The sequence below is a fragment of the Atheta coriaria genome, unplaced genomic scaffold (assembly GCF_025399875.1).
Source record: "Atheta coriaria isolate IRGN ID8LTWV9N9 unplaced genomic scaffold, Caltech_Dcor_3.1 hic_scaffold_1_pilon, whole genome shotgun sequence".
NCBI lineage: Eukaryota > Metazoa > Arthropoda > Insecta > Coleoptera > Staphylinidae > Dalotia > Dalotia coriaria.
This window is the reverse complement of record NW_027045443.1, coordinates 6,745,542-6,772,657: the sequence shown is the minus strand read 5'-3', so window position 1 is coordinate 6,772,657 and position 27,116 is coordinate 6,745,542. Positions and strand designations below refer to the sequence as shown.

General features: G+C 43.0%; 3 pseudogenes; 2 read left to right on the top strand and 1 right to left on the bottom strand.

Annotated features, from left to right (window-relative positions):
- The first annotated feature begins 77 nt into the window (after nucleotides 1–77).
- Nucleotides 78–13,351, top strand: LOC135793902 (dynein axonemal heavy chain 3-like; annotated as a pseudogene).
- Nucleotides 13,352–15,478: 2,127 nt separating this feature from the next.
- Nucleotides 15,479–22,137, bottom strand: LOC135793891 (uncharacterized; annotated as a pseudogene).
- Nucleotides 22,138–22,431: 294 nt separating this feature from the next.
- Nucleotides 22,432–27,101, top strand: LOC135804275 (zinc finger CCCH domain-containing protein 13-like; annotated as a pseudogene).
- The last annotated feature ends 15 nt before the right edge of the window (nucleotides 27,102–27,116 follow it).

Sequence of the window (27,116 nt, the reverse complement as noted above, 5' to 3'; positions counted from 1 at the left end):
ACTTCAAGTCAAGGATCGAATTTTACTACGACAGTACTATTTACATTTTAGTAAATCAGTGTTTTTATAATTTTACAATGGAGGAGGGAACCTTGCCGATTTGTGATAAGTTCGGCAGGCAGGTCGCACCCAAACCTCCGTACATGCCATGGGTAGCACCTTACGGCGAGACACCTCCCTCGTTTACAGTAAAGCGGGATTGGGACACCATAGAGTATCCCCGCTTTTTCTGAAGATGCACACATGAAAGGCGTGTTATTTAAGGACACCTTCGTGTTTTATCGGCCCAGCGAAGTTATAGGTAAATTTGTACGCAATCATTTATTAGGTTTGTAATTATGGTCTTCTTGAAAAGGCGCGTGTTATACGCCAAGTGCGCAATCACTTAAAATCCAAAATATGCCGCCAAGAAAACGCCCGAAAGTCTGCCAGTTATTCAATGCGGATGGCACCATTCAAGGTGTTTCCGTTCAGGCAAACGCCGAACGTAGAGCTGAAGAGAAGCGGATATTAGAAGAAGAAAGAAGAAGGGAAGTAACGGTAGGAATTGTAACACTTGAAGAGCTTACCAGTGGTGAGTATTATCGAAAAACACAGAGCCGAACGTCAACGTCGTCGAAAAATGCTCGACCTCGGCCGCCAATACTCCCAAGAAGGTTCGTTCACTCTACACATAAATAGATTCCTTCTAAACAATATTACTACATTTTTAGAGCTTTCAAACATCTACAAGCGCCTTTTCCAGTAGATATTGATACTCAAAAAGGATGTTGATATCATATGCGGAGAGGGAAATGAAGAACTCCGTCAGAGATGTAGATGTAGAGCGTATCAACTATTATTTGACTGAAGTAATGAGATATTTATTGTTAAATCAATATTAAACTTCAACTTTTTGTATTTAGGGTATTCCAGATGACGCCATTGAACCTTATGATCCAAGTTACATAGAACTAGCAAAAAGTTAATTCCTGAGAAATACACCTTGCTGCCATCATTTGATGAGATAATGGCAACATACCCAGATGAAATTGAGAGCCATTATTATATTGAAATGAGAAGGTTTCTTCTTGACTATGCGCTGCAAGATCCTTACGAATGGCAACGCCTTCAAATTCGTTCAAAACCCTCCATCTATCCACCTTTAATCATTCGCGGTCCTGTGCCTACGCATGCCAGCTACAATATTGCGAAACAATTCATGGAGCGGCGTTACTTCTGCGGCAATCCAATTCTAATTGGCATTCGGAAAATTTGGTACGAAAAGTACCGACAGATGTACATTTTACCGTTCTCAGAACTTGAAGACCTAGTCACATTACCACTTGATATAAAGGCATGGCTGCGAAATCTGCGGAGCTATGCCAATATAGCAGAAGGCAAATCGAGCATGACTTCATGGCCGACTGCGCAGATCTCTTCATTATCCACGTAAAACTTGGGAACGTATTGCACCTCAAGATGAATACGATAGCCAGGTCTTAATCGACAGTTTCTTCAATTGTGTTGCCACTCTCATGATGCTCATGATGCGTGAGCTAGTAGTAAAGAGTCTGGAACATGTCTTAGAGTTTATGACTAAGTTCCAGGTGGGTAATAATTTCGGAGATGAATATGCGGATATGGCGCTGACAAATATCCCTTGGTACAAGTATTTGCAAAAGCACAAAAAATACCTGCAACATTAAGCTAATTCCAAATATGAACGAAGTACAAAACATTGTGACTGGATTTTTGAACAATGTATTAACGGCGACGGAGTCCCTTCCCAGAGTTGAGATGACCTTGTTCCCGGAACTGGATAACCAACCGAAACTAACACTAACTGCAATTCCGCGAGACGAGCCCGTCGTTCTCGAGATTTACGAACAAGTACAACAGTGTTACTTGCCGAATATAAGTGGTTGCGAAGAGTACTTGAAGATGTACGACGAATACTGCTATATTCTCAACGGGGAAGCTGAACGCAGTTTGATGGAGTTCTTTAATCAAGATCCATTCCCCTATCTGAAGGACTTTGGCAAACGCATTGAAAATATGAAGCAATCAAGAATGAAATCATTTTCCTGCGCAGATCGATTCCACTAAATTTGGTTAGTTTAGAATGCGGAGAACTCAATGATGCTTTATATAAAATTATTGACGACTTACGAGTATATATAGTCAAGTATTTTGTCAAAGCGAGTCATGACCACAATCGTTCCATTTGCAACATGTTTGATGAGATGTCTCAGAAAGTTTCGGAAACTCCCGAAACTGTAGCAGACCTGGTCGCGTTAATGAACTATGTCATAGAATGTCGAGATGTTACAATGTTTAATATTCGAGAGAAGATTCGAAAACGGCTGAGAATATTAGTTTTCTCATGCAATATGCGCATCTCACTCGTGAGGATATTCAATTGAATGTAAGAGTGTTCGTTTGGCCCAAGGACATGGAGAATGTAATTGACCTGGCTCTGCAGCGATTGAATATGAAACGCGAGCAGGCCGAACAGATGCTTCGATTAAAACGGCAACAATTCGATAAGAGGTTGAAAAACATGAGAAACTTGTTGTAGCATTTAAGAAAAAGATCCAGCTATGCTTACAATGGACGAAATGTTGGAGAACACTGAAGTAATTGAAAAGCTTGTACAGAAACTGATGGACGACAAAGCGGATGCCGAGGAAATTAATTTAGAAGAAACGCTGCTAGATTTTGAAGTTTCACGCTTCACAAGTTTGTACCAGATGATTGCTAGCCTTGAGCCATTCGATAAGTTATGGCATACCGTACTTGGGTTCCACGAAAATACGAAACTTGGTACTATGGGCCTTTCGAGGTGTTGGATGCCGATGCTGTTGCGGAGGAAATTGAAGAAATGTGGCGTATTCTTTACAAACTTGGAAAATCCTTGCATGAAAATGCAGGTGCCCGAAGAGTCGCGGAAATTGTACGCGCTAAAGTGGAAAAGTTCCGTACTTTAATACCGGTACTTCAAACAGTATGCAACAAGGGTCTGCAGGAACGACATTGGGACCAAATTCGGAAGGTTATGAATGTTGAGCTACCAATAACACCAGATTCGTCATTGAGTGATATGATCGATGCAGGCATGACCGATTTTATTCCGCAATTGGAAGAAATTAGTGCGGCCGCCTCCAAGGAGTATGCACTGGAGATTAGTCTCATGAAGATGAAGGAAGAATGGCTGGACGTCTGCTTTGAACTTGTTCCATACAGAGAGACAGGAGTATCCATCTTAGCCGCCATAGATGATATTCAAGTTCTTTTAGACGATCACATTTTGAAAGCGCAGACAATGCGTGGATCCCCATATGTAAAACCGTTTGAGGCTGACATGCAGGATTGGGAATCGAAACTTGTCGGAATGCAAGATATTTTGGAGCAATGGCTAATGGTACAATCTGGTTAGGAATCTTCCAAAACCGCTTTCTAATAATATTTATTTTTCAGTGTCAAGCAACGTGGATGTACCTTGAACCAATTTTCAGTTCCGAGGATATTATGCGACAAATGCCCACGGAGGCGAGAAACTTTAAAGCTGTCGATCGAAGTTGGAGAATGATTCAGGCTTGCACTATGAATGATCCACATGTTATTGAAGCGACAAATTATCCTAACATGTTGACTATCTTGCATGAAAACAACACACTTCTAGATGATATACAGAAAGGTCTAAATAATTATCTTGAAAAGAAACGACTCTTCTTTCCACGCTTCTTCTTCCTATCAAACGATGAGCTATTAGAGATTCTATCCGAAACCAAGGATCCTCAAAGAGTGCAACCACATTTGAAGAAATGTTTCGAAGGCATTCATCATCTCAAATTTGTTGATAACGAAGAAGTGATTGGCATGATCAGTGCCGAAAAGGAATATGTTGCATTTAGTGGTCGTATTCACCCGCACGAAGCCAAAGGCATGGTTGAGAAGTGGCTGGTGCAAGTTGAAACTCTAATGATTCAGTCGATGAAGGATACCATCGCTGGTTCTTTGAAAGCTTATCCGAGTTCCAAACGACCCGAATGGATTTTGGCGTGGCCAGGACAAGTCGTTCAATGCGTCAATTGCATTACATGGACACACGACGTGACCAGGTCCATCGCGGAGAAATCATTAGATAAACGTGTCATGGAATGCACCAATCAAATCGAACAGTCGGTTAAGTTAGTGCAAGGAAAACTTGATTCGGGTAGTCAAATTACCATCGAAGCTCTAATTGTAATCGACGTGCATGGTAGAGACATCGCCAAATCACTACGAGACAACAAGGTGGAAGCAGTATCTGACTTCCAATGGATATCCCAGTTGCGTTATTATTGGATGGACTACAACGTCACCGTCTCAATGATCACCACCGACGTAGCCTATGGTTTTGAGTATTTGGGAAACTTTGGCCGCCTGGTGGCAACACCCTTGACGGATCGTTGTTATCGTACGTTGATGGGCGCACTGAAGTTGAATCTTGGGGTGCACCTGAAGGTCCAGCTGGAACAGGTAAAACCGAAACAGTCAAAGATTTAGCGAAAGCCGTGGCTAAAAATGCGTGGTGTTTAATTGCTCGGATGGGTTGGATTACAAAGCACTCGGGAAGTTCTTCAAAGGATTGGCACAAGCAGGTTCTTGGGCTTGCTTTGATGAATTCAATCGCATCGAATTAGAAGTACTTTCAGTGGTAGCTCAACAAATTTTGTGCATTCAAATGGCTGTTGGGGCAAAACTGGAAAAGTTTGTGTTTGAGGGCACTGAATTATCTTTAGATCCCACATGTAGTGTCTTCATCACAATGAATCCGGGTTATGCCGGACGTCAAGAACTACCCGATAATTTAAAAGTCCTATTTAGAACTGTAGCAATGATGGTTCCGGATTACGGAATGATAGGAGAGATTTCATTGTATTCTTACGGATTCATCACGGCGGCGGCTTTGTCCCAGAAAATCGTGCACACCTACAAATTGTGCTCTGAGCAGTTGTCGTCTCAGAATCATTACGATTACGGCATGCGTGCTGTAAAGTCTGTTCTATTAGCAGCGGGTGCTTTAAAACGATCCTATCAGAACTCTGATGAAGCACAACTTGTACTTCGAGCAATTATCGATGTAAATTTGCCGAAATTTTTGGCACAAGATGTTCCTCTTTTCAAAGGAATATATTCTGATTTATTCCCTGGGGTTGAATTACCTGACTTTGACCGGAGCGAACTTACAAATTGTCTTAGTACTGTGCTGCAACAGAAGAACTTGCAGGAGACGCCGTTCTTTGTCGAAAAATAATGCAGATATACGAGATGATATTGGTGAGACATGGATTAATGGTTGTTGGTGAATCCATGGGTGGTAAAACATGCGCTTATCAGGTAGGCTGTAAAATAATTATTAGGTAATCATTGTTAAAATCAAATTTTAGTGTTTGGCCGATGCATTGGCAATTTTATCGACTGAAAACGAGCAAAGTTACGTGAAAGCCGCGTGATTTATCGCATTATAAATCCAAAAGCTATCACCATGGGTCAACTTTACGGCCAGTTTGATCCAGCCTCGCATGAATGGACCGATGGTGTCCTTGCTACAATTTTCCGAGAGTTTGCTACCGCAACCACAACCGACCGAAAATGGATTCTGTTTGATGGGCCTGTTGATGCTGTGTGGATTGAAAACATGAATACTGTTTTAGATGATAACAAAAAGTTGTGCTTGATGTCGGGTGAAATTATTCAGGTACTAGCGTTTTACGATTCAGACTAGACAAATTTGAGTTTGCATTCTGCAATTTGTAGATGACAAATAAAATGAATTTGATCTTCGAACCGGCTGATTTAGAGCAGGCGTCACCAGCCACAGTTAGTCGATGTGGAATGATTTATATGGAACCCAAATTATTGGGTTGGGCACCATTGTTTGAATCTTATAAGACCCACTTGGAAAAACTTGTTTCAGAAGAGCAGATGGATATTATTCTGGACATAACCATGTGGCTTATTGACCCATGCTACTATGAGATTTCGCATAACTGTGAACAATTTACGGAGACTTCCGTCAACCATTTGTTTTTCGTATGTTTGCATTGATATAAATGGTGATCAACTAATTTGTCGATTTTATTTCAGTCATATACTCGTCTTCTAACAATACTCCTCTTTGAGGAAACTCTAGTGAGTCTAATATGGGTCCAATGTACTATTATATTTGCCATAGCGTGGGGTATGGGTGGCTTACTCAATGCAGAAGGACGCAGAACTTTCGATGCTTTTTTCCGCAGAATACTAAATGGCGAAATTAAAGCTCACCCCAAACCGAAAAATTTTAAACTCACAAAAGCACAAATATTTCCAGAACGATCAAATGTTTTTGAGTGGTTTTCGACAAGAAAAATAACGGCACATGGGTCAATTGGGTCGACACGGTTGATAAACTGCAAATTATTCCAGCAGATGCAAAACCCTCAAAGTTAATCATCCAGACAAACGAATCAATTTGTCAGCAATTCTTTTTAGAAAAGTGTCTGCAATTAGAAATTCCTATTCTACTAATTGGACCTACAGGTACTGGAAAATCGGCTGTTGTCTTAGATCAGCTGGTACACTTACCAAAAGACGAGTATTTGGCGAATGTGATCAATTTTAGCGCAAGGACTAGCTCAGTTATGGTAACTATATTGATAGTACTAGTTATTTGTTAAATATATTGATATACACAACTCTTCAGACTCAAGAAGTGATCATGTCAAAGCTAGATAAAAGAAGACGAGGTGTCTTTGGCCCTGCAATGGGTAAGAGATGTGTGTTATTTGTTGATGATTTAGGAATGCCACAAAAGGAGCAGTGGGGTGCCCAACCTCCAATAGAATTACTAAGACAATGGATTGATCATGGATACTGGTATGATAAGGATACCAGTACATTACAACTCATAGACGTGGTACGTTCTAAACAAAGTTTCAATGCAAATGCCATCAGTTTGATGTTTGTAGTTGTTTGTGGCTGCTATGGGTAAACCAGGCGGTGGTACCAACATGATAACCGGACGGTTTTAAGACATATGTTTATCGTTTCGACGGACGCGTTCGAAGACGTCACCTTATCGAAAATCTTTAATACAATCATGGAATGGCATTTTTCGAAAACTTTCGACGAAAATGTTAACCGTCTGACAAAAATGACAGTGGCAGCTACAATGGAAGTGTACAAAGCGGCAATTGAAACCTTTTGCCAACCCCAGCAAAGTCTCACTATACATTTTCCTCCGAGATTTCGCGCGTGTTATCGGAGGTTTACTAATGGTCCCAACTAGCTTGGTTAAAGATGCCGATAAATTAATTCGTCTATGGCTGCATGAAACCTACCGTGTTTTCAATGATAGATTGATTGATGACGCAGACAAGTACGAGCTATTTTTCAATATAATAACCACACTCATTTTGTTTCAAATTGCAGGAAATGTTGTTCACGATTGTAAAGCACAGTTGTTACAATTCACTTCGTCAACCCATAGACAAAGTTTTAGCTCATTTATTACCAGAGAATGAAGAAGTCATCAGACCCGAACATATCCGAGACTTGTTCTTCGGAAATTATCTAGAACCAGATGCAGAAGTCAAGGTATATGACGAAATAAGTGACTTAGATGCACTCACAAGTTTAATCAACAATTACCTACGTGAATACAACTTGTTGACCAAGTCCCCAATGAATTTAGTAATGTTTAAGTTTGCTATTGAGCATGTATCGCGTGTGTCCAGAGTTCTACAGCAAGAAAACGGTCATATGATGTTGGTTGGTATTGGCGGTAGTGGTCGCCATTCCGTTGTAAAACTTGCGACAGCAATGGCCGAGTTCCGCATCTCGCAAATTGAAGTATCGAGGACGTATGGTATGACTGAGTGGCGTGATGATCTTAAAATTTGCTGTTGACGGTGGGTACTGAAGGCAAACCACTTGTATTCCTCTTTGCGGACACACAAATTTTAAACGAGGCATTCACTGAAGATGTAAATATGGTTCTGAACACAGGCGACGTTCCCAACTTGTATCAGCCTGAAGAAAAGGCCGAAATTCTAGAGAAAATGCAAACAGCGCTAAGGGACAGTGGACGTAAAATGGACAGTACACCACTGGCGCTTTACAACTTTTCATTGAACGCGTTAAAACAAATTTACACATTGCTCTCTGTATGAGTCCGATAGGAGATGCTTTTCGTACCAGAGTGCGAATGTTTCCTTCGTTGATTAATTGCTGTACGATTGATTGGTTCACCAAGTGGCCAGACGATGCCTTAGAGAAAGTAGCGACCATGCACTTGTCGCAGATGACTATCCAGGAGCAGTACATCGACAAATGCATGCTGATTTGCAAGCGATTCCATGTTTCAGTCCAAACTGCCTCAGATATTTTCTTCTTAGAACAGAAACGAAAGACGTACATCACACCCACCTCCTATTTGGAACTTATACATTTGTTCCAAAAATGTACAGTTTTAAAGTAGAGAAAATCACATTGGGTTTCAATCGATATGAAACAGGTTTGGAAAAACTAGAATTTGCCGCGAGCCAAGTGGGATTGATGCAGGATGAACTGCATGCCTTGCAACCCAAACTGGTGGTAGCATCAGAGAAAACTGAGAAATTGATGATTAAAATCGAACAAGACACGGTTATCGTCGAAAACAGCGAGAAATCGTAGGTGCTGATGAAGCATTAGCAAATGAAGCAGCGGCCGCTGCGCAGGCGATCAAGGACGATTGTGAATCAGATCTTGCTGAGGCTATTCCAGCACTTGAAGCTGCTTTGGACGCTCTCAATACGCTAAAACCGGCAGATATCACAGTTGTAAAATCAATGAAAACCCACCTTCAGCAGTGAAATTGGTAATGGAAGCGGTTTGCGTTATGAAAAGTGTGAAACCCGACCGGAAGCCTGATCCTAGCGGAATGATGGTTGAAGATTTCTGGGGACCATCATTAAAACTACTAAGTGATATGAAATTCCTCGAGAGTTTGAAAACATACAACAAAGATGCTATACCACCAGCAGTAATGAAACGAATACGAGCTAGATATATCCCCGATCGGGAGTTTGAACCCGCATATGTAAAAACGTGTCCACGGCGTGTGAAGGTTTGTGCAAGTGGGTGCGCGCAATGGATATCTACGACCGGGTGATCAAGATTGTCGCACCAAAGAAAGCCAACTTGGAAGAAGCCGAAGAAGAGTTGGCTGCCCAGATGGAGACTCTGAATAAAAAGCGAGCCCAGTTGCAGGAAGTAACCGATAAGCTACAGGCCCTAAACGATGAGTTCGCAGCCGAAACAAAAAGAAAAAAGAGCTTGAAGACAACATTGAGTTATGCTCACAGAAGCTGGATCGGGCTGAAAAACTAATTGGTGGACTTGGAGGTGAAAAAGCAGATGGTCTGAGGCTGCCGTTTCGTTGCATGGTTTACTGAGCAATGTAATCGGAGATGTTCTACTATCCGCAGGGTCATTGCTTATTTGGGTCCATTTACAATCAATTATCGTGCGGATCTGATTAAAGAGTGGAACAGATACTGCATGGAGTTAGAAGTCCCGTGCTCCACTGCGTTCTCATTGGTGGCAACAATGGGCGAACCGGTTGTAATCCGATCATGGAATATCGATGGGCTACCAGTTGATAACTACAGCATAGAAAACGGTATCATCGCGACACGAGCACGCCGATGGCCGTTGATGATTGACCCGCAGGACCAGCCAACAAATGGGTTAAAAACTTGGAGAGAAACAATCGGTTGGCGGTGATTAAACTGACGGATGCTAACTATGTGCGTGTATTAGAGAATGCCATTTCATTCGGTCTGCCAGTATTATTAGAGAATATTGGATCCGAATTGGATGCCACTTTGGATCCCATCTTGGTGAAGAATGTCTACAAGACACAAGGCGTATGGATGATCAAGTTGGGCGAAAATACAATAGAATACAATTTCAGGTTTCGGTTCTACATTACTACACGATGGAGAAACCCTCATTACCTACCAGAAATTGCAGTCAAAGTAACCCTACTTAATTTTATGATCACTCCGCAGGGTTTAGAGGACCAACTGTTGGGAATTGTTGTTGCCAAAGACGTTCCAATGTTAGAAGAAAAAGAATACAATGATTGTTGAAAGTGCCAATAACAAGCGGCAATTGAAAGATATCGAGGATAAAATTCTCGAAGTTTTAAGTACCTCGGAGGGTAATATTCTAGAAGATGAAACCGCTATAAAGATTTTATCTAGCAGTAAAGTCCTTAGCGCGGAAATTGAAAAGAAGCAGAAACTTTCGGCGATTACTGAACAGGAAATCGACGATGCCCGAAACGAATACGTGCCCGTTTCAAAACACTCATCGATTTTATTCTTCTGTATATCAGACATGGCAAATATTGATCCAATGTATCAATATTCTCTCGGGTGGTTCATCAATCTATACAATCAAGCAATAGCAAACAGCGCCAAAAGTGAAGAGTTGCCCGAAAGAATTGAGAACCTCAATAATTATTTTACAAACAGCATTTATCGGAACGTTTGTAGATCTTTGTTTGAAAAGGACAAACTCATCTTTTCCTTTGTGCTGACTGTTGGTATACGACGAGCTTCGGTAAGTAATTTAACTTCCAGTTATCCAGCTGTGTCCTTACTTGGGCCTCTGTTATATGCAGGGAGACATCGATGAGGATATATTGAATTTTCTATTGACTGGCGGAGTGGCTCTATCAAATCCAAATCCAAATCCTGATCCGACATGGTTGACTGATAAATCTTGGTCCGAAATTGTTAGGGCCTCCAATTTGAATGGGTATGTTGCCTGCAGGTTTGATTCAAATTGAGCTACGAATATTAAATATAATTATTGTCCAGCCTGCAAGGTCTCTACCAACATGTCGCAGAAAATATACATCAATGGAAAGAGTTCTATGATTCTTCCAACCCGCACGAAAAGCCCTATCCGGCCCCATGGAGCAAACTTACCGATCTACCCAGACTTGTAGTTCTGCGATGCATACGTCCAGATAAAGTTGTACCAGCTGTACAAATGTATATTGTGAGGCAAATGGGTCAGGCTTACCTGGAACCACCGCAATTCAACCTAGACGAATCCTACGAGGACAGCAACTGCACTTCGCCACTTATATTCGTACTATCGCCTGGCTCGGATCCGATGGCTGGACTCATTCGGTTCGCAGCCGACAAAGGTATTGAGAAGACCGAACTTATGACGATTTCGCTGGGCCAGGGTCAGGGACCTATCGCCGCGGCGATGATTACTACTGCATTGGAGACTGGTCAGTGGGTCGTGCTGCAGAATTGTCATCTAGCAGAAAGTTGGATGCGGGAGCTGGACCGAATCTGTGATGAAGTTATTAATCCGGATGCAACTAACAAAAGTTTCAGGCTTTGGTTGACTAGTTATCCCAGTAAAGCATTTCCGGTTTCCATTTTACAAAACGGTATGTTACCATTCTGTAATGCTATACCTGTAACAACGTTTGCATTATTTTTCAGGTGTAAAATGACCAACGAAGCACCGAAAGGACTAAAATTGAACGTTCTGCGTTCTTATACATCCGATCCAATTTCGGATCCGGAATTTTTCTCATCAGTGCATAACTGGCATGTGTGGCAAACACTTTTGTTCGCGTTATGTTTCTTTCATGCTCTAGTCCAGGAACGTCGAAATTTTGGCCCGCTAGGTTGGAACATTCCCTATGAGTTCAACGAGTCCGATTTGAGAATCAGTGTGTTGCAATTGCAAATGTTCCTTAACGATTATAGCGATGTACCTTTTGAAGCACTCATTTATCTCACCGGCGAGTGCAACTATGGCGGTCGTGTAACTGACGACAAAGATCGCCGACTCTTATTGTCACTTCTATCCATATTCTATTGTCCCAAAACTGTAAACCGGGCGTTGCATCCTTTCTCACCCAGTGGGATATATATAGTTCCGTCGGACACCTCCTATAAAGGAGTTATCACCTATATAAAAGGTCTTCCTTTAACTGCTCAGCCGGAAGTGTTTGGATTACACGAAAACGCTGATATCACCAAGAACAACCAAGAAACTGCAGTTCTGTTAAATGGTGTGCTTTTAACTCAAACACAAATCGCTGCTGGTGGGCCCGGCGGGGACACGGAAAGCACAGTTATTGACTTGGCGAACAATATCCATGAGCAACTGCCAGATCCCTTTGACATCGAAGCAGTTTCGAAGAAGTATCCGGTCTTGTACGAGAATTCGATGAATACTGTACTAAAGCAGGAGCTGATTCGATTCAATCGTTTAACGAAAGTAATTCGTCAATCATTGGAAGATGTTGTTAAAGCAATCAAAGGTCTGGTAGTCATGTCCCCGAGCTGGACGAGTTATTCTTCTCCTTGGTGGTGGGAAAATTACCATCCAGTTGGGCCGAGAAAAGTTATCCTAGCTTGAAACCGTTGGGGTCATATATAAATGATTTATTAGCACGTCTTCAGTTTCTGCAAAAGTGGATCGATCAAGGCCCACCGGGCGTGTTTTGGCTGTCCGGGTTCTACTTCACACAATCGTTCCTCACCGGGGTTTTGCAGAATTACTCCCGCAAGCGGCAATATCCCATAGATCATGTCGGGTTTGATTTCTTTGTGAGCGCGTACGAGACGGAGGTACCCGAAGTTCCGGACACTGGTATTTATTTTAAGGTAAAGTATATTACTGCTACAAAACCGTCTTTTCAAATGATTAAACAACATTAAACACTCACAAACATGCAGCTTGTGGAAGAGAATCAAGAAGAATTTGAAGTGTTTCGACAGGTAAGTATTATACGTGTTTAAAACATATAAAAAAACATCAAAATCAAAATAATATTACACGCAGCAATGCATAAAGGAGATCGACACATCAGTACTCATTTCAGTAACTAATAATAACTAGCGAAAATGTAGCAAGAATATGTTAAATGTAATCTTTTCAGGGCTTATACTTGGAAGGTGCTCGATGGGATCGTACGCTAAAACAACTCAATGAATCCTTCTCAAAGATTCTTTTCGACCCGGTACCTATCATCTGGCTCAAACCGGAGTTAAAGTCAAGCATTCCAAGACGACACGCGTACAATTGTCCGATTTATAAAACCAGCGCTAGGCGCGGCATCTTATCCACCACTGGACATTCGACGAACTTCGTTATGTATATAATATTTGACTCTGCCGCAGATGAAAGGCATTGGATAAATCGTGGCGTCGCTGCACTATGCCAATTGGACGATTAACTAATTATAATCACTACAAATCAAGTTGCAATGCAATTTTCACCAAAATGTATTTAAAGCAACAAATTTCAAATACAATGTACCAAAATAGAAATTTCTATTTGTATCGAGCAGGAAATTTATCTTTTGGCAATCTATAAGTAGAAGTATGGAGCGAAAAAGGCATGATGTGTATATGTATTGACAATATCAATTTCCCGACGGAATATCGGAAAGTAGGTGAACAATATCCGTTTCCAGTTTGCGATTACGCGGCTTTCGAAAGAGGCTAGTCTGCATATCGGTTGCAAGACGACTTCGTAACTCCTGTAGCTGAAGTTCTTTTCGGGCTTCACCTGTCCAGTTTGAGTGAGAATACCAATATTCGACAGGACTGTGGGTGGCAGCACAGGTACAGGTTGTCTCCTTTGAGATGGAGCCGAGCGCCGAATTCTCTTTTCAAATATTTCGTCATCTACGTCCGAGTCGACAAAAATATGTTCTGATTCTTCGCTTTGACTTCTACCTCGTCGGTGTATGTAGACCTTGTCTTTGGTTTTCTGCGATGCCATATAGGCGGCATGTGCGTTGTTTTGAAAGGAGATGGTTTTAGAATGTCTCATAGTGGCACTAACCACGTGAATGTGTTTCCCATGTGTTTTCATGATATGTTTCTCCAAGTCTGGCTCGATGTCGCTTTCATCGTGCGGGTTTGTAGGTGGTGCCTGTGATTGAGACCAGACGGGTTTTCATTAGTAATGAAAGTATTCTCCATACCAACCGCAGCGGCAGCTAGGTCATTAAAAGTGTTATTGATACGTCCATTTTCGTTGGAGCATTTCGAGTCTTTCGAGCTGCTATGCTTCTTCATCATCTTGGCTTCCATAATAATCGTGTCCACGTCGCTGTCGTCATTCGCCCCGATTGCAGACTCATTGACTACTTTATGCTTTACATAACAATCTTGTTTATCACAAGGCTTTATATGAGTTGTACTTTTGGCATTCGGAGTGATTATACTCTCATCGGAATCGCTCATGCTTACAGGCATTTCCATGCCCCACTGCTTCAGGAAGTTCTTGATCATTGCATAATCCCTTGCAGTCTTGCTCTTGACTTTTCGAACCTTAGATCGGGTATATTTCGGCCGGCTACTGGACGAACAGACCGACGCGGATTGTGTGGTTTCAGAGGCTAGCAAAATCTGTTTGGCATATTCGGTCATTTCATCATTTGACGGTACCGAACTCTCCGCAGAATTCTCAATCTCATTCTCATTTTCTGAATTCCGTGCTTCCGACATTCTTCTTCTCTCTGGAGAATGATCTCGTGACAGGCACACACGCGGTTTTGCACTCAACGGCCTACCCCAAGTGAATTCAAGCTGATGATAGATTTTTGACGTCCAAGTCGCGACGTTTCGCTAGAACTTCCGTGTATAGCACATGGTGAATGTTGTCGTCCTCTATTTTTGTTCACTTTGGCATTGCCATTTATACGCATGGGAATGCCAGTATAGCGAGGATCAGCAGAGCAGGCCACCTTTTCATGCTCGTTTCGGCGTGCGTACATTGCAGTCGAGGTGTGCCTACTTCTTTGTCGGCCATCAAACCTGTTGGTCCTTCATCCTTTTCCTTCTTCGTCAATCTCCTCAGACTGGATGCGGCATCGCTCATATTCTCAGTCATGACATGCTCCAACGACTCTAATGTCTTAAGATCGGTGAGGCCCCGCACATCCTTCGCAATGTGTGTCACAACGTTCAGAAAATTGGGCATTTGAGGCAGGGATATCTTCTGAGCCGGGTTACGACCCTGAATGATTTGGTTTATCAAAACGTGGCACGAATTGATATACCGTAACGAATCGATATAATCGTTAATAATTGTGGACGGCGCATCGGTTGAACCACACTCTGTTTGACGGCATCTACGGCAGAGAGAAAACTCATCGGGCGTGCTGGTATCTTTCGTATTGTGGTTGTAATAGCGAGTGCTGCGATTCATTGAATAACTCGGTGAAGACATCGTCGTCGGGAAAACGATGTATATTTATTGTATTAATTTGCCGAAACTTCTTCACACCATTCTACTTTATTTCTGGCGATTGAAACACTAAATAAAACAGATTACTGCGACTGCCAATGTAACAACAGCACGTTTGCTATGGAAACGGTAAACCAAATGAGAAGCAGTTGCCAAAACGACTTGATCAAATAAACCAGAGTCAACGTTAAGACGCCCTTTAAATAAAGAACAGTTTTATTTATTTCTTGAACAGTAAACAAACTACGATTTCCGAAAAATACCTTCATTTTATATTTATTATTCTTTCTTCTAGTTTTTAGAAACGTACGAGCGGATGAATCAAAGCGCACCTCGGACGCACAATATCATTGTTCATAGAAAAATAACATCTAAATCGCTGTCATCGCAATTGCAATTATCAGAAAACTATTTAAATTACACAAAATAGAAAACAAATATCATTAATACATAAAACAATAGTCGTTCACACTCAGTTTATATATACACCACTCAAAACTGCTTAACGCAGGCAAATTTTCCGCAAATTGTTTACTTTTTTCATAATACTAATTGCTTTGCACGTGATACGCACACGTGCTTGTCGATTTACACGGTTTTGTCGATGGGCTTGCTAAGAGGCTTGGTGAGCAGCCGGGAAGACGCCGGGGTGGTGGCGGCGGTAACAGTATTGGTACGGGATGCATAGGTGGCAGCGTCGTCATCTGCGGAGGTTGTCCAGGCGGGAGGTGGAGATGCGCGATGGGAGGGTATTGCAGGTTGGGAATGCCTGGGAATGGTGCGTGCGGCGCTTCGGGTGGGAAGGTGCAGTTCAGCGGGTTGAAGGAGTAGTTCGTAAAGAACGTTGGAGTAATAAGAGTGGATTTAATGCGCGGCGGGAATACGTGCGCCGGCGGTGAGCCGGGCGGAGGTGACGGCGGTGGCAAAACATCATCCTCAATATCTTCCGCTTTCTTTGACTTGTTTCGCATTATTTTTACCTGCAATATATTAATTATATTGATAATAACACCAGCTCACATACACCAGCCAAACATGAACTTACCTTGATCTTCTTCTTATTCATCGGAATCTTTTGGGTTTCTTGGTTTTGGTGTAGCGCTTTTCTTTCAGAACCTTTGGGAACGGCGGCGGGGAGGAGAGCTCCTCGCCGCCGGATGGCGACGTGCCATAGCCAGGTAACACACCATCGGCGAACTTCACCTCCTTCTTATGTCTACTTACGGACGGTTGCCCAGCTTCCTGCTCGTCCCTGTACACAAAATCAAGACCGATTAAACCAACTCACGCAATAAATATGATTAAACACCCATACTTCTGGCGTGCAATCAAAATGCTCTTCAGTAGCTTCGATCCGGATACGACCATGGATACCACCGGCATTTTCGGTTCTTCGTCCAGGCCATCCTCGCTTGCATCAGACATGAGTGGCTTCTGTAAACATACACCATCATTTACAAACCATTCCCAGGAACTTCTTAATATTCTTCGTACCTTGTTCAATTGTTCAGACTTCAACTTATACTTCAGCAGTCTTCGTTGATCGCGCTCCTTCCTCTTTAGTTCCTTCTCTTTTCGCCGACGATCACGTTCCACCCGACGCTTTTCACGTTCTGCCTTCCGCTCGGCTGTCCGAATCTTCAAAAGGTCCTCAGCTAATTTAGCTTCTTGGGCTTCACGCGATTCCTTCACTGCTGGTTCCGCCTCACTCGGCAGTGGCAACTCCGTACTCGGGACGATTTCCAACATGTTCCCAACAGGAACAAACTTCTGTACCATATCAGCATGCAATTGATTGGGGTCAATCAAAAGTTCTGGCTTTTTCTTTATCATTCCGACATGTTGCTGTTGTTGCTCAGTAGGCACCACCTGTAAGACATTGCCGACTTGCAGAACCTTGTTGGAAACGCTATTCACAGCCACGAGGTGTGAATTGTAATGCTTGTAGTTTTGATCGTATGGCGGAGGACAGTTCGCTGGTGTGTTATTCGTGTACTGATCGTAATACATCTGGTTATAATAGTTATCCGAGGAGTAGTCATTCGGCTGTTTGACTGTGTCAATTCCGAGTACCTGATTAATGCGGTCGTCAAGAGGTATGCGCTTTGGCGAGCCCTCGTTGGGTTTATAAGGCGGGTTAAAGTACACAGGAGATTGGATAGGATTGAATTCAACGCCATGATTCTGCAACAGCTGATCGTCGCTGATTGTAGAATCGGGGACGCCGCGAATATAGCCATCCATTGGCGAGTTAATAGTTCCGGGTGATTTTGGTGGTTCATACTCCATACCAGCAAGGCGATGTAATGCCTGTGTGATACTTTCATATTTACGCTCCTTGCTGATGGACCGCGAGAAAATCCGCATTGGTGGAGATAGAGAGCGTCTCCGCGGTGATCTATCTCTGAATCGCATCGGAGAGCGATCACGTTTAGGCGAGTAGCGATTCCGCGGGAACCTCGTCGTCGCGATGGACTGTACCTCGAAGGCGATTCGCGATAACGCGGTGAACCTTCGCGATATTTGCGATCACGGTAACGCGTCACTTCGTGTTTGTCACGGTCATAATCGCGATACCGCGATAATTCAAGAATAGCACGCGGTGATCTATCGCGGATCTGTCCGTCACGTTTTGGACTTCTGCTACCGTCCTGATGTTTAGGACTTCGGCGTCTCGGCGAAAGTCTATGTCTAGGGCTACCCTCTCGTCTAAATTTCTTTTCTAAGTCTTTATGTCTAGGAGAGCTATTGTCCCAGATGTCGCGTGGTTCAGGACTCAAAGTTCGCTTCGGGCTTAGCCCTCTCTTTGGACTAGCAGCGCGTCTTGAGGGACTCGCTCCACGTCTAGAACCAAGGTGTCGCCTAGGGCTAGTTTTTCGTGGACTTCCCATACGCCTTGGACTTGATATCCTTCGGGGACTTCCATTCTTCGAAACATCACGCTTCGCGCTTGAGTCATGCTTTGGACTCCTACGTCGGCTCCTATTGTAATGTCTCACCGAACTAGGACTACCATGTCTACTGCGCTTCGGTGAATAGGCGCGCCTTAAATTAGAAGATTGTTCTCTATGACCGTCAAGGGTTTCTTTCGCACTTTGTTTCGAGACATCTTTACTGTTACTATCCGCACGGTCGATAAATTCGGCATGCTCGTCCGAATCTTCGTCCCTAAACAAACTGCAACCGACTAACGGACTCTTTTTCGCCAACACAATGGTAGGCAGCGGTTTACGATTCGCCGTCAACTGCAATCTCAAATCTTTTTCATCCTGCGGCACCGCAGGGGAACTCGTTGAGTCCACATTACAAACAGGGCTGCCCTGTAATAGAGGTAGAGTGGTGTCTATGTCGGTGCGGATAGCCGGAAGCACATCGCTGCTCGTGCACAGCTCACCATTGCGAATGTGCTCATCACCAGAAGAGGAAGCAGTGATGCTCGAAGAAGACGTACTACTGGAACTAGAACTACTGGTACTGCTATACGCCTGTTTACTGTGAGTGGTTTCCTGAATGGTGGACACCGATGACATGAACTGCATGTACTCATCCTCCAGATTCTGCTTGGTGCTGCGCGCAAATATATTCACATCAGGATTCAATTCAAACGTGGTGTTCCTTACATCCGCGTCCAAATCCCAACTAGTAGCCACGTCCAAATCCTCAAACAGCGTAGCCTCTTTCGGCACCTTGGGCAGCGAAACCTGGCTCCTTTGTCGAACTATGTGAATATTCAAAGGCATTTCAAGCGATCGTTCGTGCAAACTGGTGGACTTGGGCATGGGACGTGGCATAACAATCGGGCAAGACTCCTCCTCGCTCTCCCACGAAGTATCCACGCGTTTTTCGAACTTATTTGGTTCCACCTCCTCCTCGCTCTCCCAATGCGATTTGTACTCGTTGGTGTCGGGCACTTCGGCCTCCGAGACAGATGAGTCGCTGTGTATGCTCTGTAGGGTAGGCGAGTACAGCTCTGATGGTTTCGACTTGAGCTTTCCATGGGCAGTTCCTTAGTAGGTCTTTTCTCGGGCACTTCCGAAATGCCTGGAAAACAGGCGCGCCTGAAGGAGGTGTTTTCTGTCACAGTCGGTATATTGTCAGTTGCATCGTCGTTATTAGCGACATTCATGACAAGGGATCAGGACGCACGTCAGGCTTTTCCTGGTGATCGTTCTCCACCGCTAAATTTTGAACCATATTATATCCCAGCGGTGGTCCGTCCAGTTTTTCCAGACAATCGTTCCGAATCTTGTAAATTTTCGTAGGCGTTGTCAGTGCAGGGATAGTGCTCAGGGGCAACAGGGGAGGTTTCTTTGAGTAGGATTTGATACCCATTTTGCAATTGGAATTTAAATGATCTATAAATGACTCTTCTAATTTTGCTTTGGGCGGTTTCCCGTCCAGCAAGTCATTCACTTGATAAGATAGTTGATTCCGCGCGTGAACACTTTTTCGAGTATTTTCTGAGGAAGATGTAGAAGATCTAGCTTTTGAGGAGTATAGGTATCTTTTGGGGTCTGTGGAGTAGTAGGAGCTAAAGATGAACGATGTAGAGGTGGTGGTGTCTTCGCATCTTCTAGTTGTGCAAGTTTATCCTCCTCTTGCGACGTAAGATGATTATTAAGAACGTTTTCAATGGAATTGATCGAGTTAGTATCAGACTTATGAGAATCAGTTCGTTTGGCGTCACTGGCGGCAACTTCTCCGCTTGATTTCGGACACTTTTCGGTATTTTCGGCCGGCAGGTCCTTGTTTCTTACGGCGTCCGCGGCAAGCTTCGCCTTTAAGTCCTTCCGATGCTTTCGTGAACCACTGCGTTCGCTTCGGCGCTTCGACTTGTCCTTCTTGGATTTAACCTTTGTTTCCGACGGCAGCTTCGTATCCTCGACGATAATATTAGCTGGATCGATAGTCTCGTAACAAATCTCTTCGTCGGCGTGTCGTTCCACTAAGTAATCGTCCGTGTACCAGTTTCGGGTCTTTAAGGCTTTACTGGGCGCAATTACTCTAAACCAAAATCAAATTAATGCACAATCATTACAGAAACAATCGACTACATATAACCAATATAAACAAAATGAAGAAGACAATACCGGAAGTGATCGGGGTGAGGCGGTGGGGGATAGGAGAGGCTAATCGACTCACTTATCTTCGGAGATTTGATTTATCAGATTCAAAATGCACTCCTTCTGCGGCTTGGAAATGATGGAGAAGATCTCGTCGCGCTGAAAGTACGTGCCTTTAATGTTGCCTGGATTTGGACTGTAAACAACCCGAGGTGTAGACTTCACCGTGTGTCGCAGGAACTGTACCGATACGGTCGCCAATGTGCCGTCCGTCTTTTGTACGGAAACGGCTTAAAGTCATAGCATACCAAATTGAACAGTAACATTTTGCGGACGCTGCAATAGAAATCCGAAGAAGAAAATCAAAAATCGAAACTCGCTTGTTTGACATTTCAAATATTGCATGTAAAATTGGTTGCATTTACTTTGACAAGCATTAAGCAACTTTTGTTTTATTCAACATTCGCATATTGTTACTGACTGTTGAGCCGAACGTGACAACCACTACAATTGTATCTGCTACAGCCAGTTGAGAATGTATCAAATAAAATTCGTAAGTAACCATGCATGAACTTTGAATCAGCAAGCATTAATAGCTTAAACTTTGTTAAATTAATATTCACTTACTCTACGTCAAGATGGATATCCTTCTCGTCCTGTTCACATTCATTCCAACTGCCTTTATCTTTGCTTTTAGTTGTATCCAAATCTCTATCTCTAACTGGCGATGTTTTTCTGGTAAACTTTGACTGGTCTCTGTTATGCTTTTCCCTTCGAACTTCCTCCCGAAACTGTTCCCGTACTAAATTCCGCTTTCTCCTATTCCTCGCACCATCGAGTTCTCGCACCCTTTTTCCGTCACTTCGACTACGCGGCCGTTGTATAACTTTTCGCCGCCGCCCGGGACGCACTCGCTCGCCTGACGCACTCCATTTTCCATACTTCAGCTGGTTCATTTTTGCATTATCATTGCTTTTACCAATGTTAACATGTCCACCTGTTCTTGTTTACACATCTCAATAGCCTCAACTGTTTCCCTGGCTGGAGAAATCTGCTTTTTACTAATTTTTTTCTGCTGGCACAGCATCCTTAGCATTAACACCCTCATTTGCCTCCTGCATAGCTTCCACAGCCTGCTTCTTCTTGGTGTTGTAGTAGGCATTTAGCTTAGTTAGATTAAATGCCTGCAGGCGTTTTTCGCCTTCTCCTTGCTGAGAAGGGTAGGCTTTGGAACTATGGTAAGGAAGTCATCCTGAGGCGGTGGACTTTCGGCCTTCGGGAGGCTTTCACCCTCTTCCTTCGACATCTGATCGTCGTTGGCGGCGACCGCGGGATCGCAATCTCGCGTCGCCTCCATTTCAATCGCGCGCCGCGCACGCCGAGCCCAGTGATGCTGCTTCAGAAGCACTGCACAAAATCATAACCTATAAAATAATAATTGTTTTAACGTTTCCGTGCGCGTTCCTCGGTTGGCGCAAACTTTTGCCTGGCGACAAAACAAAGAGCCGGCACTTACCAATGCAGGAATAATTTTAGCAATCCTTGCAACATTGTTTACGCACACAAGATGTAACTATCAGAGGACGTGTGAAGCCAAAATGTCGCATGGGTGCACGAGCGGATTCAGCCGGTTTAACTCATTTTACAAAACTGGCGCTCCCGGAGGGTCTCAGATTTCGATGTTTATTAAACAATCTTAGAATTTAACAACATTGCCGATCAATTATCTAGGAAATTTAATATTTGTTGATGGTTTCGTGTAATGTCAGCACTGACTGACCATTACGCCATCAATCAAGGCGGCAGCCGAACTAACTAAATGACTACCGCCTACAGGCATTTTTATTTCCAGAGAAGTTTTATCCAACATCGCGCATTGAATGTTCAGATTCATAATTGTTATCAGTGAGCAATCAAATGTTATATTAATCATAGTAATCATAATTTTGTATCGTTTCAAAAATGCTAACAATGAGCATGACAACCGCTAACGGCTTCGTGATAGATCGGCCTATCACGCGCAAATACCACACCGCTATTGGCGCTATATGCGGTAATGTGTCCGCGATGCCTTATACGCTTCTGCGCAATCTAGACCAATCAGACCAATCTACACACGCTCGACACGGTCGCCATTTTACTCCTCTATCTCGCAGTTGTTTTGATTGTTTTCATTTCCAAGTGCATAGTGAAGGTTAAACGCGTATAATTTCCTCCAACGGACGAGGTAAGCTCGCAATCAAGACCTTAAATGTTATCAACAAGTTTTTCAATGTGACCAGCTGGTTGTTTCGATTTGAACGATAGCTGTACGCAATATTCTCGCTTCCAATTACTTTCTCTTCATGTTGGCCTATATTTAATGCATGAATCCACTTCTATAACGATCAGCTAGTAACCGATATATATATATATATATATATATGCATGTCCACCAGGAGCAAATCATGTCTGACGATGAGAACGAGCTGGAGAAACTGCGGTTGGCCGCCCTTCAAACACTCAAGGCATCTGCAGATGTTAAGCACAGACTGCAGCATAAGTCTCTGCCCTACAATCATTCTCCACCTACATGGAGGAAGTTTTCTGGCCAGGGAGAGGAGCTCCACGAAATGTAAGTCTGATACATCTGAAACTTACGAAGATACTTATTTATATATGCAATCAACATAGGGCCAGTTCAATGGCAGAAAACAGTAAACACCAATCTTATTTCAATACTTACATTGGAATCTCAGGCCAATCATGATTCTGCACATCCATTAAATGATGAAAAACAAATTAGATTAAGACTAGACTTACCCCAAAACAGATATAGTAAAACTAATGAAATTGTGGACTCAGACAGTAAGAAGGAGTCGAGCAAATTCAGCAGATATGATGATAACTCTGATTCTGATTCAGAAAACTCAGAAACCTCAGACAGTGAGGATAAACTAGTGAGGTCGAGTAGTTTAGAAGCGCTCGTGCAGGAACTGGAGTATGAAATATCCGGTGAAAAGCCCGACAGAACTCCTGTCAATAGGAAACCAAGATTTAAAAATCAAAGGTGACTATTCTAGATCTAAACAGTTCCGGAAATGCCAATGACGTTCAATCAAATGAAAATACTGTCACTGACGGGACTGATGAGAAACTCGACGACGCCTTAAACCTATTTGTTGACTGTGCTGAGGATAAAATTGAGGACGAACCTCAAGCACCCGCACCGCCCGTAGAACCAAAGAAGCCAGAAGTTCAACAAGAAATGAAGCCACGTGGTAAGAATTCCCTGAAGACTGAGAATAAACCGGCGCGCAAATCATTGTTGCCCAAACCCAGAGGTTATAATCCTCGCCCTGATCATAAACTACCACCCGTAAACCCAGGTATCCCTCATCAGTATCCTCCACCCGTTTATGTTCCAATTCTTCCCTTACCATTACCCTATCCCGATTATCCACCAGTAGAACAACGTTATTATAATAAGGGCCACAATTCACATGCGCCCTTGGTTATGAGGCCCTTGTCTCCGTTGAGATTGAATCATGATTCAAGGAGCGCCCCACTATGGCTCCACTATCGCCGCGCAGCGCGGCATTTGTGCTACAAAATCGTGAAATCATTGAAAAGCGTAAAAGGTCACCGCGGCACTCCTATTCGCGGTCGCCTTCGCCTAGACTGCGCCGGTCTAAATCTCCGCGAAGACGGTCCGCATCTCCCAAGAGATCTTCTCCCCGAAGCGTAGCAAACGGAAGTCACGCTCTCCAATTGATCGCAGTCCTAAACGAGATATCAGAGATCGTTTAACTTTGAACAATAATAAGCGGGTCGAACGCGAGCGACCTTCGGAAAATTCCGACGCCCCAACGAAGAACCGGCGAGATATTCCGGCGAAACCTCAAGATAAGGTAAACAACAAGGATGAAAAGCCTGATCCAGTTCTTGAGGCGAGGCGTCGAAAATTCGAGCAACAAAACACCGTCAAGGAGGGTATCATTCGACTCAAACCTGCAGATGAAGAGCCTAATAAGAATAGGGAGAAAAATGAGGAAGAAATAGCGCACACTCCAGATCCGCATGTGGATTCCAGTGAAAATAATGAAGAAAATACTCCGGATGTGGACATGCTTGAGACGCACATTGATGATTTGTTCTCTGATGAGGAATCTGAGGATGAAAACGAAGGGCGATTCAAGTCATCGAGTCAGACCAAGGCGAATGCACCAGTGTTGAAATTTACGTCGCTGAATAAACTGACGGACATTCAGAACAAATCGCTTGAAGACGCATCCAGCCGAAATAGGCTCGACCGCAGTAGGAATCGACGAAACACAAAATTACGTCGAAATGATCGGGATAAGGAGCGATTCCGGGAGCGCGAGGTGCGCCTCACCAATAGTATACCCAATAACGTACGGAAAGAGCGTGTTGAGAAGAAAGGTGAGAAAAGGAAGTGCGGCATGATGAAGATCCCGTGCGACAAAATCGAGAAACAGATAGGAAGGAGGAGCGGAAACCTTCGATCAAAGCTCGGCTTACTATCAAGAAAAATGATAAGGACGACAAGAATGACCGCAGTGACAAGAAGAGAGAAGAAGAAAAGAAGCCGGAGCGTGAAGTCACATTGAAGGATGTGAAAGTCGCGAAGGCTAACAGCACAACCACCCAGGTGGTTACTGAGGTGAAGGTAAATCGTATCAAGGAGCGGCCTATTTCAACGAGGAAAGTGGCCATCGCCGTCGAAGTAAAGGAGAACAAGGACTACAAGCCAAAAGAGGACGTAACTGTGATAGATGACGACGATGAACAAGATGTGCTTAAGAAAACAGAAGGTAGTAGATACCGCATAATAGTAATTAATTATATAATAATTAAATTATTAATGTCTATTGATAGCCGGGGACCTACGCGCACAGCTGAGCCGTAAGCGTGCCGAACGCCAAATTCACAAATCGATCGTTAGCGTCGAACATGTTCAATCACGACTACTCCACAACGCGCTGGGTGCTGTCTTCCAAAAATCGACGAAGACTAAGCGACCCGAAACAGCACCAAAGGGTAAGTTAGCGATACAATCGTATTTTCCCTCTTATTTATTGTGTTTTTTTTTTTATTTCTTGGTTTAGACAAAGTACCTATTTATCAGCGTCTAGGCCTCAACGATGAATTGGGCATCAAGAAGACCAAAAGAAAGAGGAACTCCGGAGATCAGGTATTATGTTTTGCGTATGATATTTATCTGGTAAATATTTTGATTCCTATGACCCGTTTTCCCTTGCCGAAGACTCCGACTCAGTATTTAGCTGTCCTCGCTTTTCTTGCCATTGTTTTGACCACATTGATGCCCCGATTGATTAAGTCACTGTGTGTCCGCCTGGACACTTCTGTCGTACAATATTTTGCTTTCGGTCGAAATAGCCTGCGATCATTATAACACGAGATGCTCACGCTCTTACGCATGCATATTACTGAACCGACTAACCATGCTGTGATACTGCGCTTGTGATATTTACATTTTTATTTAACTTTATGATACTTGCCAAATACTGTTTTCATGCGCTGGCCTAACTTCACTTTTGCCTTGAATTGTTCGACAATGTGGTGTCCACGATTTCTGTGCATTTGTAAGTTGTGCGCCCAGCGCGCGCATTCATATGTGACGAGAACGCATCTCATGTTAACTCAAACCTCGGCACACGCCAGCGCAAAGCGCTGCCAACGATGGTTGGCGGGGCGTGTTGACTCGACTCTAGTTGATAAGCAAGTGTGTGATCTAATGTAGGACGCAGAGTTTTTCTTTCTTGAGTAGTAGTAATTTTATTCTAGTCTTAAGCGCTCATGTGCACGACTTTACGTGTACTAATTAATATTACTTGCGTTGCGGACACCGTGCACAATAAATGTAAATAATTATTATAATGCAAAAACTACGTAGCGAGAGCGCTCAGTGAGACTACGGTGAGAATTGTGTGATAGTACTACGTATTTTTGCAAATTCCTCGAATGTTATACATTCGAAACTGTGTATCACTTTTACGATGTGGAAAAGATTGCATTGAGCAACACACCAACCGAAAAAATCAAATCATGTATCAAAAGAGAGAAAAAAAACAATAGAACATAAAACACAATCGAAACAAATGTAACCAGAACAAAACAATATGTACAACTCACTAAAAATAAGAATATGTTTGATGGAGTTCAAGCCAATGACAACAATTTAACGAATGCGTATGTTTTATAAAAATTTAGGTTTAAAATCTCCGTCATCAACTGATCAGCTCCGTATCACGAAGTACGAAATAAAGAAGAATGGTCCATTGGAAACAAGCGAAGCAAGTCACAATTGAGTACAAATGCTCGCCCGATTGCCGATCCTGCGAGACACCACACATATACACACACGAGACAATGAATGGTACAAATGGTCTTCGTGCGCTTTGTGCATCCCGTTACGGAACTGGTTAGTCTTATCGAATTATGGTCCTGTTACAATTTACTTATATGTGATTTACTTTACTTTATATTTGTACATCATATTTCGGTTTCTTTTGATTTTGTTAGCTTTAGACATTTTCCTTTCAATATACCACGATTTGATATATATGAAGCTGTATAGTCCTTGAAGGCAGTTTGTTGCATTCAATGTTAATATTTATTAATTCGTAAGTACCAACAAGTTCAAGCTGAGAATAAAAAGTGTATATATTTTTGTATATATCGTTGAAAATAAACTAAAGAATTTACAGAATAGAAGAATCGCTTCGGCGTGGG